Genomic DNA, 14,278 nt, shown 5'->3' with positions numbered 1-14,278 from the left:
AGTTTCTGACCATTTATAAAATGTGTTCAATGTGCTGCCCATTGTGTTGGATTGTCAATGCAACCCTCTTCTCCAACTCTTCACACACTGATAGCAACACTGCAGGAGAAATGCCAGCACAGACATCCAGTATCCATAGTTTCAGGTGCTGCACATCTTGTATCTTCACACCATAGACAATTGCCTTCAGATGACCCCAAAGATAAAAGTCTAAGGGGGTCAGATCGGGAGACCTTGGGGGCCATTCAACTGGGCCACGATGACCAATCCACTTTCCAGGAAACTGTTCATCTAGGAATGCCCGGACCCATAATGTGGTGGTGCACCATCTTGCTGGAAAAACTCAGGGAACGTGCCAGCTTCAGTGCATAAAGAGGGAAACACATCATTATGTAGCAATTTCAAATATCCAGTGGCCTTGAGGTTTCCATTGATGAAGAATGGACCCACTATCGTTGTACCCCATATACCACACTAAACCATCACTTTTGTTGTTCCAACAGTCTTGGAGGGATCCATCTAATGTGGGTTAGTATCAGACCAATAGCGGTGGTTTTGTTTTTTAACTTCACCATTCACATAAAAGTTTGCCTCATCACTGAACAAAATCTTCTATGTGAACTGAGGGTCCTGTTCCAATTTTTGTTTTGCCCATTCTGCAAATTCTGTGCGCCGATCTGGGTCATCCTTGTTGAGATGCTGCAGTAGCTGGAGTTTTTAAGGGTGCCATTTGTGAGTAGCTAATAAGCTAGGACAGCCCTTTCTTCATTAGTGACAGTTTTCTTGTGTCCACATTTTTGCAAATCCAACACTGAACCAGTTTCACAAACCTTAGCAAGCAGTTTGCTAGCTCTAGCATGGGAGATGGGTGGTCACGTAGGGTGTCTTGCATTGAAATCTGCTGCAATGACCCGGTTACTGCGTTCACCAGATATCAACACAATTTCGATCCGGAGGGTTTGTTAGCCTGTCAAATGTAGAAAATAAGACCCGAGCATTATGACTGTTTTTAGTGATGATGTCAGAGAAGTAGGACCTCCTTGCACTCCTCAGTTGTAAATTATAATTGTGAAGTTTCTATTTATAGATGTCATAATGAACCTGGAGGGTTTTTTTTCTCCATCTGTGCTCAGCTTTCCTACAATCTTTTTTTCATTTTTCACCGGTGTGGAGTTTGTCCATGGAGACTTCTTCCTTCCAGAGATAACCTTCACCTTAATGGGAGCAATAGTGTCCATTACATTTAACATTTTAGCATTGAAGCTATTGATGAGCTCATTGACTGAACCTCTGGACAGGTCAGGTGTAGGGATGGGTATCGAAAACCGGTTCTTGTTGAGAACCGGTTCCCACTGTTTCAATTCCTTGGAATTGTTTGCCATTTTTGCAAATGATTCCCTTATCGATTCCAGTCGCCCCGAATGACGTCACCACGTTGCGGAGCGTCATTTACCTGGCAGGAAACACGGCGCGTAAGCGGCTCAAACGCTCAAAAGTTTGATTATACTTTACGAGAACGGATGACAACAGGGCAACTTGCAGTACCTGAAAAGTAGACATTTCATTTAAGGGTGGAAACACTACGAATATGCAAAAGCATTTGCTCACAAAACACGCGATGACCTTAAATGAATGTCGTGTTATTAATTCCGCTCCGGACTCGTGAATCCCAACCCAGCAGCAGCGGTAACGTTTGCACGTCCTCTCCCGTTAATGCGGCAGGTAAATAATCAACTAACAGTGCATATTATGTTAGCGTGATCTGTCTTATTACAAAACCTGCCATTACTGTGCATTTAGGTGACCGTGATGAGAGAGACAGAGTCTGTCTGGCTCAGATGCTGCCAGTTCTCGCTGCAGTCTACCGGTAACGTCTCCTTTCAGGCCAGGATAGACGAATGTCACCGAGCAGTGACTAAGTTTGTGGTCAAAGGCTTGCACCCATTTGCCACAGCAGATGCCCCGATTTTCCGTAAGTGAATGTGTTTAATTGTAGGCAGGGACATTACTGGATATTCTTGTGTAATTGCTACAAAATAATTTATGGTATACTTTGTTATTGCTACTGAAGAATAGTTATTTTATTATTTTACATTTACAATTTTTTTTCCTGGGGACCCTGTGATACCCATTGAAGAGCCGTAGGCTGGATCTCTTAAGATCTCACTGCTGGGTTTGTAAGGCCATGCTACTCCTAAATTTCTATCTTGTTCAAAGAGAAGATATAAAACAAAGTTCTAAGCCAGGGGTGCTCAATCCCAGTCCTCAAGAGCTACTGTCCTGCAGCTTTTAGATGCATCCCTACTCCAACACAGCTGAATCAAATGTTTGATTACCTCTTCAGCATGCCATCAAGTTTGGAAAAGGCCTGATAACAAGCCATTCATTTGATTCAGCTGTGTCAGAACAAGGATGCATCTAAAAGCTGTAGGACAGTAGCTCTCGAGGACTGGGATTGAGCACCCCTGTTCTAAGCTAATCGACCTTAGTGTTCTCCTTTTTTAAAAAGAATCGATAAGAGAATCGATAAAGAATCGAATCGTTAAACAGAATCGAAAATGGAATCGGAATCGTGAAAATCTTATCAATACCCATCCCTAGTCAGGTGTTAATGGGAAGACCTGGTTAAAGATCTCACTACTGTATTCAGTTATACACCGTTTTGTGATCACTGCTGTTGATATATTTGCGTGTGCTGAAATTTTACTTTCAAAGAAAACACAGTAATGATCAGACAGGCCCACATCAGACACAGTAAAGTTTGAAATGCTCAAGCTCTTGGAGATCAGTTGGTCAAGAGTGTGTCCTCTATTATGTGTGGCCTCTGTTACATGCTGAGTCAGCCCAAAAGTGCCCAGAGTGTTACTCAGGTCTTTAGTCCCTTTGTCCTGAGGGTTGTCCACATGGATGTTAAAATCCCCAACAATAATTACACAGTCAAAATCAACACAGATCACAGACAGCAGTTCACTGAGATCATTAAAAAGGTCTGTGCAGTATTTGGGAGGCCTGTAAACATTAAGAAACACAACGCTGGATGGGGCCTTCAGCTGTAAAGCCACATATTCAAAAGACTGAAAACTTCCAGGAGATAGCTGCTTACATTGAAATGATTCATTAAATAAGACAGCAACCCCTCCTCTCCTGCTCACCCTGGCCTCACTGATAAAACTGTAGTTAGGAGGGGTCGTCTCGATGAGAACAGCTCCACTGTTACTTTGGTCCAACCAAGTTTCAGTTAAAAACATAAAATCAAGCCTGTGCTCAGTGATTAAATCATTAATTAAAAATGTTTTCCCAGCTAAAGATCTAACGTTTAATAAAGCCAACTTAAGTTTTTTAGAGGTATTATTTGCCCCCTCGTGTTTGGGAGCAGTCTGTGGCACACAAGGTATGTTTACTATATTTAAAGATCTTTTAGAGTGCAGCTCTCTGTCTTTTGAACACCACTGCCATAATCCTCGCAGCCTGGACCACCCACACATCACACATCAGACTGCGGAGACAGAGCATGAAGGTGGTAAGGAGAAACTAAGGGGGGCAAGGCTGGGCAATGTAACTTCGATTGCTCTGTTAAGGGTGGGGCTCGATGGCGAACCTTTGGCTGCTCTGGTGGGGGGTTTATGGGGGACAAAAAGGGATTGGGCCGGGGGGTAGATCGGAGCCCAGCATTGACCCGTTCCATCATCTCCTCAGTGAATTTCAGGTGTGGGGAGGAGGGAGAAAGGGAGGGGGATGAGGGTGATGGCCTGTCAGGGGTTTGGGGGACTGGGGAAGGTCGTGGTCCCTGGTCCTAGTCGTTGGTGTTGTTGAGAGAGTTGGAGGCAAATAGGGACCCCTCTTCTTGCCTCAGATGTCTCTCCTTTCTGAGGCTCTTCCCAGGTGGGGGCAGATGAAGCTCCTCCTCAAGGTTTCTGCTGGGCTTTGTCTGTTCTTGGAGTACTGTTTGTTGCTCTATATGAGATAACTCCTCGTTTATCTCAGCCTTGGCGCCAAGCACAGATGGATGACGTATGGAATAAAACCAGTTGGAGGTGAACAGTTTCACCCCAGACTTGTTAAAATTAAATCCATTTGCTTTAAACAGATGCCTGCGTTCCCAAAAAATATTAAAATTGTTGATAAAATGCACTGAGTGGTCAGCACATGCTGATATAAGCCATTTATTCAGTGCAAACAACCTGCTGAATCGCTCGTCTCCTCCTCTGATGGGCGGTACAGGTCCACTGATGAATACAGCTGCATTCAGAGAGTTTACAGTATTTAATAATCCAGTAAAGTCCCGTTTCAGAACCTCCGACTGTTGTTTGGACACATCGTTTGACCCTGTATGCAGAACAATGTTTGTCACAGTTGGATATTCATCTGCAATTTGAAGAATTCTCTCCTTCAGGTTGTCAACCATATCCTTAGGAAAGCAGAGGACTTTAGTGTTCTTACCGCACATCCTTTGTACATCCTTTATGGCAGAGTCACCCACAATCAGAGTTTCAGGCCTAGCCTTTAGCTTTCCCAGTGGCCTTTTACTTTTCAACAGATTTTCAGACCTTACTTCGCTACTATTAGATGGATGGTTGTCCGATATAGATCCAGGGTCCTTTGAAAGTGGAGAAAATCTGTTCTGCAGTTTCACATTCAGTTGTTTTGGAGGTTTGTTGTTAACCTTCCTTTTCATAGTTGTCCAGTCCTGTTTCCTCCCGTATACAGGGGTAGAAGAGCTTCTCTGTCTCGTAGGAAGTGAAGGCCAGTCGGTTTCAGAGATTTCAGCTCTCTGTGGTCTGCCTGTGATACGTCCTCCCCCTTCCAGGAGACATGATTTTTGTCTTGGTTTTGCACTAAGACAGTCCAAGGGGGGATTATCACTTGAGGATTTATTATAATGCACAGAGTCTACTTTCTTGGTCATGTTATCTGTGCTCCTTAGCTGTGTACTAGCTTGCTCATTGCTATTGTTTTGAATCAAAGGCAAGGTTGTTTCATTTCCACACAGTCCATTTACCTCCATGGTCTCTGACGCACTTCCGGTATGATGGCGCCTGTGTTTGGCTTTGCCGCTGCCGGCCGTGGTTTCTCTGTGCTGTTTTTTTCGGCCTTTTTGCTTTCGCTTTTTGTCACTAATGTGTTGGCTGCCCTTGTCTATGATCACCTGACGCTATTATCCATCCGATCCTCTATGATAAGTCAAGATGCCGTATCCTCCTGCGGTATTTTCCATCCTCCGCTGCCGACACCGGTGTCTGGATCTTCGTTAGGTGTCATCAGTGGCACCTTTCTGCGTCCGCGCAAGTCACGGAGGAGGAGAGGAAAAAGAGCAGGTGTCCAGGTAAAACTCTGTTCTGGAAGCGGGGACTAACTGTGCCTGGATCTATGAGACGGCGCTACCTCAGGAGTGTTCATCCAGACTCTCCTGTTGTTTGGCCTTCCATCCCCGCGGTGAGTGGAATTTATGAACGTCGCGGATCAAACTCTCTGTTTCTTTGTCCCCTAAATCGGGCTGCTTCTGTGAATAATATGTCTTCTACTTCGCTGAGAGTGGCGCTTTTTAACGCTCGATCAATGACTAATAAAACATTCCTGCTGAACGATTTTATTCTTTCCAAGAAACTGGACTTCTTATTTCTAACCAAAACCTGGCAGCGCGATGGTGACTTTTCATCCTTCATCGAACTCTGTCCGAGTGGGTACTCATTCATCAGCCAGCCTCGGACGTCGGGTCGAGGAGGAGGTGTCGCTGCGGTGTTTGGAAGCTGGTTTTACTGTCGCGCAGTGTCGGTCGGACATTTTTCATCCTTCGAACTACAGCTGGTTAGAATTGGAAATAAAGATCCATTTTACTGCACTGTAGTGTATCGTCCACCTGGCCTAAACAGTATGTTTTTAAAGGAGTTCAGTGACTTTTGATCCTCAACTTTGAAGCTGTCCAGACTGGTTATAGTCGGGGATTTTAATATACACGTTGATGATGACTCTGACCTCTTTGCCAGAGGTTTCCTTAGCGTCATGGATTCTTTTCATTTTACTCAGCATGTATCTGGTCCCACACACACCAAAAGACACACACTGGACCTTGTTTTTACTTTAGGTTTAAACATTAATTTTATTTGTACTGAGGACATTTTTATTTCAGATCATCATTGTATTCTTTTTAATCTGTCTTTTCATTTGTCCCTCTCTCCTATTCGACATGTGGTTAGCTCTCGCATCTTAACTTCCTCTACTGCTGTAAAATTTTCCGATGCTTTTAATTTAGTTTTATCTCCTTATAAAGATGTTCATTTTTTAACAAATGTTTTTAATAATCATTGTCTTTGTATTTTAGACAATGTTTGTCCTGTCAAAGCTAGACTAGCTCCGGTTTCAAAGTCGTCTCCCTGGATAAATGACAGCATTCGCTTCTTAAAGCGTTGCTGCCGTAAGGTTGAGCGTTTATGGTAAATGGTAAATGGCCTGTATTTATATAGTGCTTTACTAGTCCCTAAGGACCGCAAGGCGCTTTACATATCCAGTCATCCACCCATTCACACACACATTCACACACTGGTGATGGCAAGCTACATTGTAGCCACAGCCACCCTGGGGCGCACTGACAGAGGCGAGGCTGCCGGACACTGGTGCTACCGGGCCCTCTGACCACCACCAGTAGGCAACGGGTGAAGTGTCTTGCCCAAGGACACAACGACCGAGACTGTCCAAGCCGGGGCTCGAACCGGCAACCTTCCGATTACAAGGCGAACTCCCAACTCTTGAGCCACGATCGCCCCACGATCGCCTCGTTTATGGAGGAAACAGCGTTTGCATGTCCATCCCCTTCATTTAAAGGACCTTTTAGTCTCTTTTAACACTTCAGTTCGAGATGCAAGGGCGGCCTATTTCTCAGACTTAGTGTCTAAGAGCACAGGTAACCCTAAGGTACTATTCGACACCATTAGTGATATTGTTGCTCCTGCTCCACATGCTGTCCCAATTTCATCAAATGAAGATTGTGAAAAATTTCTTTCTTTCTTTATTGAAAAAGTCAGTAACGTGAGGAACAATATCTCTCCTTCTGTGTCTCTCTTGTCTGCTCCAACTCAAGCTAGGCCTGTAATTTTAGAAAGATTTTTACCTGTGTCCTTACCTGAGCTGGTCAAGTTAGATAATTCAATGAAAGCATCCTCCTGCTCTCTTGATATTTTACCTGGATCTTTGTTTAAAAATGTCTTTCAGTCTGTTGTTCCCTGTGGGCTCACAATTATCAATACCTCACTGGTTTCTGGTTAGGTCCCTGTTTATTGTAAGAATGCTGTCATTCACCCACTGTTAAAAAAAACCTAAGCTTGATGCTTCTCTTCTTAGTAGCTACAGACCGATTTCAAAATTACCGTTCATTTCTAAGATTTTAGAAAAGGTTGTGGCTAAGCAGCTTATAGCTGTTCTAGATGAATACAGCATTCTGGATAAATTCCAATCTGGTTTTCGTAGAGCTCACTCTACTGAAACTACACTTCTTAGACTCTCCAACGACATTTTGATGAGATGTGATGCAGGAGAATGCTCCGTTCTGTTGATGTTGGACCTGACCTCCGCCTTTGATACTGTGGACCATCATATTCTGCTAGATAGGCTGAGACACTGGGTGGGTATATCAGGGGCTGCTTTGGACTGGTTTGAATCCTATTTGCATAAACGATCCTTTTCTGTGGCTACCTCTAAGTACAGTTCCTCTTCTACTTTTCTTGCCTATGGTGTGCCACAAGGTTCAGTTTTGGGGCCTGAATTGTTCTTACTGTATTTACTTCCTCTTCAACACTTATTGAGCACTTTTAAGGACATTTCGTATCACTGCTATGCAGATGATATTCAGTTATATATCTCCTTTAAGCCCCATGATGTTTCCAAGCTACAGATTTTGCATAAGTGCATATACTCCATTAGATGTTGAATGGCTGGAAACTTTCTTCAACTAAATGAGGAGAAGACTGAAGTTCTTGTTTGTGCTCCTAAAAATGTTGTACCTAGTATTATGGAAAACTTGGGTCCACTTGCTACATTTGCAAAACCGTCTATCAGGAGCCTTGGTGTTAGTATTGACTCAGCTCTGACTTTGGATGCCCATGTAAAATCTTTGGTTCCCTCCTGTTTTTATCACTTGAGAAACATTGCTAAGCTGAGTTCCATTGTATCGCGCTCCGAATTAGAAATTGTCATTCATGCATTTGTTTCATCTCGTCTGGACTATTTTAATTCTTTGTTTACTTGTTTATATAAAGCCTCTTTGGAGTGTCTGCAAGTTGTTCAGAATGCTGCTGCAAAGCTTCTGACCAAGTCCTCCAAGTTTTCCCATGTCACACCCCTGCTGATTCAGCTGCACTGGCTCCCCGTTAAATTCAGAATCCAGTTTAAGGTTTTGACCTTGACTTTCAGGGCTCTGCATGGACAAGCACCAACATATATAAGTGAACTTTTACATCCATACATTCCTAGCAGGTCCCTGAGGTCATGTGACCAGGGCTTGCTTGCTGTCCAACACACGAGGCTGAAAACAAAAGGCGACAAAGCTTTTGGAACTGTGGCCCCCAGATTGTGGAACTCTCTCCCTTTGAGCCTGAGATCTGTGGACTCAGTGGTCGCTTTAAAAAAAAAAAAACAGCTAAAAACTCATCTTTTTAAACTTGCTTTTGGTTGATTTTTATTTTTAGGTTTTAGCTTCTGTGAAGCACTTTGTGATTTTTATCTTGAAAGGTGCTATATAAATAAAGTTTTACGTAATTACTTACGTTTACTTCTAAGCAATAAATTTTTGTCTCCAGTAGTGCAATCTTCTGCAGGAGTCTGTGGTAGTCATCTGTTGAGAGGGAAGGCATCTTGTTGCTAGTTAGTCTAGCGGTTAGCACCTTTCCAGGCTATTGAGGCTGTTTGGTTCCCAGACGCTGTAATCAGGCTTCAGCTGTGTGTAGGCCACAGACACACCGGGCGCTGAAGATCAGAATCAGAAAGGGTTTTATTGCCAAATGTTGAGCAGGTTTAAAACATTAGGAAATTGCTGCGGTACTTAGTGCAAACATACTGTCATATAACGCTTAAATAGACATAAAAATAAGAATTAAAAGTGCTAAGTAGATAGATATATACATGAGTGCAGGTGGTAATCAGTGCCAAACATGGAATGATGCAGTGAACACAGCGTATAGTCATGTGTTAGTGGTGGGAACAGTCATATGGTTATTGTTCATGAGTCCAACAGCAGAGGGGAAGAAACTGTTCTTATGGCGAGAGGTTCTGGTGCGAATGGACCGGAGCCTCCTGCCTGAGGGGAACAGGTAAAACAGACTGTGTCCAGGGTGAGAAGGGTCAGCTGTGATCCGAGCTGCACGCCCCAGTGTCCTGGAGGTGTACAGGTCCTGCAGAGATGGGAGTCTGCAGCCAATCACCTTCTCAGCAGAGCGCACAACACGCTGCAGTCTCTGTTTGTCCCTGATAGTTGCTCCAGCGTACCACACGGTGATGGAGGAGGTGAGGATGGACTCGATGATTGCAGTGTAGAATTGCATCATCATCCTTGTTGGCAGGTTGAATTTCTTCAGCTGCCTCAGGAAGTACATCCTCTGCTGGGCTTTCTTAATGACGGAGGTGATGGTGGGCTCCCACTTCAGGTCGTGGGTGATGGAAGCAGAATGAGTCCACAGAGGTGATGAGGGTGTCAGTCAGGATGATGGGGGGGGGGGGGGGGGGGGGGGGGGGGGGGCTGTGTGCTTCCTGAAGTCCACAATAATCTCCACTGTCTTCTGGGCATTCAGCACCAGGTTGTTGTGGCTGCACCAGGACACCAGTCGTTCAACTTCCCTCCTGTAGACATACTCATCCCCGTCTGAGATGAGTCCAATAACGGTGGTGTCATCTGCAAACTTGATTAGCTTGACAGACTGGTGGGAGGAGGTGCGGCAGTTGATGTAGAGGGAGAAGAGCAGAGGAGAAAGAACACAGCCCTGAGGGGAGCCGGTGCTGATGGTCCGGGAGTCCGAGACATTCTTTCCCAGCCTCACATGCTGCTTCCTGTCCGTCAGGAATTCAGTGATCCACCGGCAGATGGGATCAGGCACATTCATCTGGGAAAGCTTGCCTTGGAAATGGTCTGGAAGGATGGTGTTGAAGGCAGAGTTGAAGTCCACAAACAGGATCCTGGCGTAGGTTCCTGGGGAGTCCAGATGCTGCAGGATGAAGTCTAGAGCCATGTTGATAGCGTCGTCTACAGACCTGTTGGCTCTGTATGCAAACTGCAGGGGGTCCATGAGGGGGGCCGTGTGGGTCTTGAGGTAGGAGAGAACCAGCCGCTGAAATGACTTCATGACAACAGATGTCATAGCCACAGGTCTGTAGTCATTTAGTCCAGTGATCCTAGGTTTCTTGGGAACAGGGATTATGGTAGAGGACTTGAAGCAGGCAGGCACATGACATGCCTGCAGTGACGAGTTGAAAATGCCAGAAAACACTGGGGCCAGCTCGTTTGCACAGTATCTGAGGGTGGCAGGAGACACACCGTCTGGGCCAGGAGCTTTTCGAGCATTCAGACTCTTAAACGCAGTCTCCATTGCACTGCACTCTGTCCTCTCACACCTGGACAACAACAACACCTACGCCAGAATGCTGTTTATAGACTTCAGTTCAGCATTCAATACAATCCACCCCTCACAGCTCATCAGGAAACTGACAGACCTGGGCATCAGTTCCCTCATCTGCAAATGGTTACTGGACTTCCTGACCAACCGCCCCCAACATGTCCGACTGGATAACCGCTGCTCATCGACAATCATGATGAACACCGGTGTACCACAAGGCTGTGTGATGAGCCCTTTCCTCTACTCCCTCTTCACCCACGACTGCAGACCTGCTGATGGTTCCAACACCATCATTAAGTTTGCAGATGACACCACGGTGATTGGCCTCATCAGTGACAACGATGAGGCCGCCTACAGGGAGGAGGTGGATCGTCTGGCTGAGTGGTGCGACAGAAACAACCTGCTGCTTAACACAGAGAAGACCAAGGAGCTCATCGTGGACTACAGGAGGAATGCTGACCCACATCCACCCATCCACATTAAGGGGACGGCTGTGGAGCGTGTGAGCAGCTTCAAGTTCCTGGGAGTCCACATCTCCGAGGATCTCACCTGGACGACCAACTGCTCCAAGCTGGTCAAGAAGGCTCACCAGCGCCTCTTCTTCTTGAGGACTCTGAGGAAGAACCACCTGTCCTCAGACATCCTGGTGAACTTCTATCGTTGCACCATCGAGAGCATCCTGACCAACTGTATAACAGTCTGGTACGGGAACTGCTCTGCCTCGGACCGGAAGGCGTTGCAGAGGGTCGTGAAAACTGCCCAGCGCATCGCCGGAGCACCACTTCCTGCCATAACAGACATCTACAGGAAGCAGTGTCTGAAAAGGGCTGGGAAAATCATCAAAGACGCCAGTCACCCATCACATGGACTCTTCACCCTCCTGCCCTCTGGGAGGCGCCACAGGAGCCTCCGGACTAAGACCACCAGGTACCGGAACAGCTTCTTCCCCACAGCTGTCAGACTCCTGAACTCTGCCTCCTGACATATGACCCACGTTAAACTCATGGACTGAACATACACACACCCACAATGGACAACTGTACCCTCAAACACACAATAATAACATGGACTGAACCACCACTCACAACCACCAGCACTTTATATAACCTCTGTAGAAACTATCTACACCCTCACTTATCTTAACTGCACTACTGTATAGCTCTGTGTAAATAATCATTCTGTACATTCGATAATCTTTAATCCTACAACTTGCATAGTTCCCATTTCTGTATAGCTGTATATCTCAGATTCTGTAAAGTTATTTATTTCATATTCTGTATAGTTTTTCATATTTATATCCTGTTCATAGCCTGTACATAGCTTGTACTCACTACAGCCTGTACATACTTATAGTTATAGAATATTCACAACAAACTTCATACCGTGTACATTATAACATACCATAATAGACCCATTTCTGTAATATACTCACATATCTATATTATTACTAATATATATTGTAATGTATCTATATCACTAAAGCACTTCTGGATGGATGCAAACTGCATTTCGTTGCCCTGTACCTGTGCATGTGCAATGACAATAAAGTTGAATTCTAATTCTAATTCTAATTCTAAACTGCTTCCTCACATCTGCTTCATGAATATGAAGAGTTGTGGTGGGAGAAGGTGGTGTGAAATCCTCCTTGGTGTGGGGTGTGGAGGGAGGTGTTTTAGGTGAAGTGTTTGATGGTGGTGATGGCTCTATGGAGGGGGGAGAGGTGGGGGAATGAGTGTCCAAAGTGTCTCTATTGTTGGGGCCGTTGGAGGTGTGAAGGCTGCCTGATGGCTCGTCAAAACGGCAGTAAAAGTCGTTAAGGGTGTTGGCCAAGAGCAAGTCATCAGTGAAGTGGGGGGTTTTAGGCTTGTAGTTGGTGATATTCCTAAAACTTTTCCACACAGAGGCCGATTCATTCTCTGAGATCTGCTGCTGCATCTTCTCAGAGCGCTGATGTTTAGCAATGTCCACTTCTTTAGTGAACCTGTACTTGGCCTCTCTGTAGCAGTCCCTGTCTCCGCTTCTGAACGCCTTTCTCTTTTCCAGCCACAGCTTTTTGAGTTTAGGAGTAAACCAGGGTTGGTCAAGGTTATAACTCACCCTGGTGCGTGATGGCACAATGCTGTCCTCACAGAAGTGGATATAGGAGGTGACAATGTCTGTAAACTCGTCCAAGCTGTTAGAAGCAGCCTTCATTGTGTCCCAGTCTGTAGATTCCAAACACGTGCGAAGCTCCTCCACAGCCTCGTTGCTCCACAGTTTTTTAGTCCTCACGACAGGTTCAGCCTCTGTCTGTATGCGGGGATCAGGTGGATCATGACGTGGTCAGAAAGTCAGAGTGAAGCGCGGGGTCCAATGTCCTCTCCTCTCTGGTCGGGCATTTAATATACTGCTTGTATTTGGGAAGCTCTTGGCTCAGATTGGCTTTGTTAAAGTCCCCAAGAGCAACAATGAGAGAGTCCGGGAATGTCCTCTCCATGTGCAGTATCTGCTCCACGAGTGCGCACTAAGCAGCCTGCACACCCGCATCTGGCGGGATGTAAACAGCGGCCAAGATAAATGAAGCAAACTCCCGCGGAGAATAAAAACGGTTTGCAGTGAATAAAGACTAACCCTAAGATAAGGTAACTATAAAAATGTTTAGGACTTTAGTCCTAATGATCTATAAGTGTCCAGAAGCTATTGTAGGTAAGCTCATACGGAAATAAGGGAAAAATCAGCATAAAAATCAATAAAAATCAATAAAAGAAGCAAAGCATTTAGAGAGCAAAGAGAGGAAGCGTCCACACTCACAAAAGGGGGAGGAGAATAGGAGAGGGAGTAGTCACTGCAAAATAGGGAGAGCAAGTGTTAGCCAGAAGTTGGTTCAAAGTGCTTGTAAAAATCATTTAACAGTCTTACTTATGCAGAGGCGGGAGAGTAATTCAGAGGGGAGATGATCTGGGGGAGAGGTGAAGGAAATCCAGAGAGCGAGTTCCACAACGTCTGGGGGCTGGGCAGGTGTGCATGAAGGAAACTGTAAGCAAACCAGTTAGGAAAATCAAAACAGGTTATAGCAGTGGTTTGGCAATGTCCAGCAGTCTTCTGTGAGAAGAAAAACACAAAAGTCAAAACTACAAGAAACATTACAAGAAGAATCTTAAACTGTGGCAACCTTGACTGACTAAAGTTTGCAGACAATCTGGCGAGGTGTAATTCTGAATGCTGGTCTTAAAAAGCCAGTAGTTCGAATTGCACTCAGGTGCAGCCTGTCAGTATGATGCGGCGGCTCCGCCCTCACTGACCATGACAAACCTAAGTCATATTTAAAGATTTTTTTAAAATCTAGTTATTTAATAATTGCAGATTTAAATATTGTCAATAAAGAATCAAACATAGAAATAAATATTAAGGGACCACTAACTTTGGTTGGTAAATATTAAAACCATTGTTTCTATTTTTATTCTTTTCAGCATTCAAAAGCAGATTTATGGAACGCCAGGACTGACATAATGAATTAATTAAATACACCATTAAATAATTACTTAAATGTGGAAATAATTAATTAAAATTGGAAAAAAATGAATTAAATAAATATTTAGGACACAGTTAATTAATTAATTATTGACACATTTAATTATATTTATATTATATATTATTCTGGATAACTTTATATTTGTAGCTGCTTGTGGGGTCTCATTCTAAGG

General features: G+C 44.6%; 1 protein-coding gene and 2 pseudogenes across 1 annotated transcript in view; 1 reads left to right on the top strand and 2 right to left on the bottom strand.

The window, feature by feature from the left end:
- Nucleotides 1–14,278, top strand: part of LOC146557348 (NACHT, LRR and PYD domains-containing protein 3-like) — a 193,094-nt gene that overhangs the window by 164,486 nt on the left and 14,330 nt on the right. The gene's annotated exons all lie outside the window — the stretch shown is intronic.
- LOC146557350 (uncharacterized) lies at nt 3,485–4,447 on the bottom strand (annotated as a pseudogene).
- On the bottom strand, nt 9,838–12,910 carry LOC146557349 (uncharacterized; annotated as a pseudogene).

Source organism: Mchenga conophoros, linkage group LG16 (assembly GCF_057382185.1).
Source record: "Mchenga conophoros isolate Kocher_MC1m ecotype Shallow Benthic linkage group LG16, M_conophoros_male_GT1.1, whole genome shotgun sequence".
Classification (NCBI taxonomy): domain Eukaryota; kingdom Metazoa; phylum Chordata; class Actinopteri; order Cichliformes; family Cichlidae; genus Mchenga; species Mchenga conophoros.
Note: the sequence above shows the minus strand (reverse complement) of the source record. Positions and strands in the feature narration are given on the sequence as shown.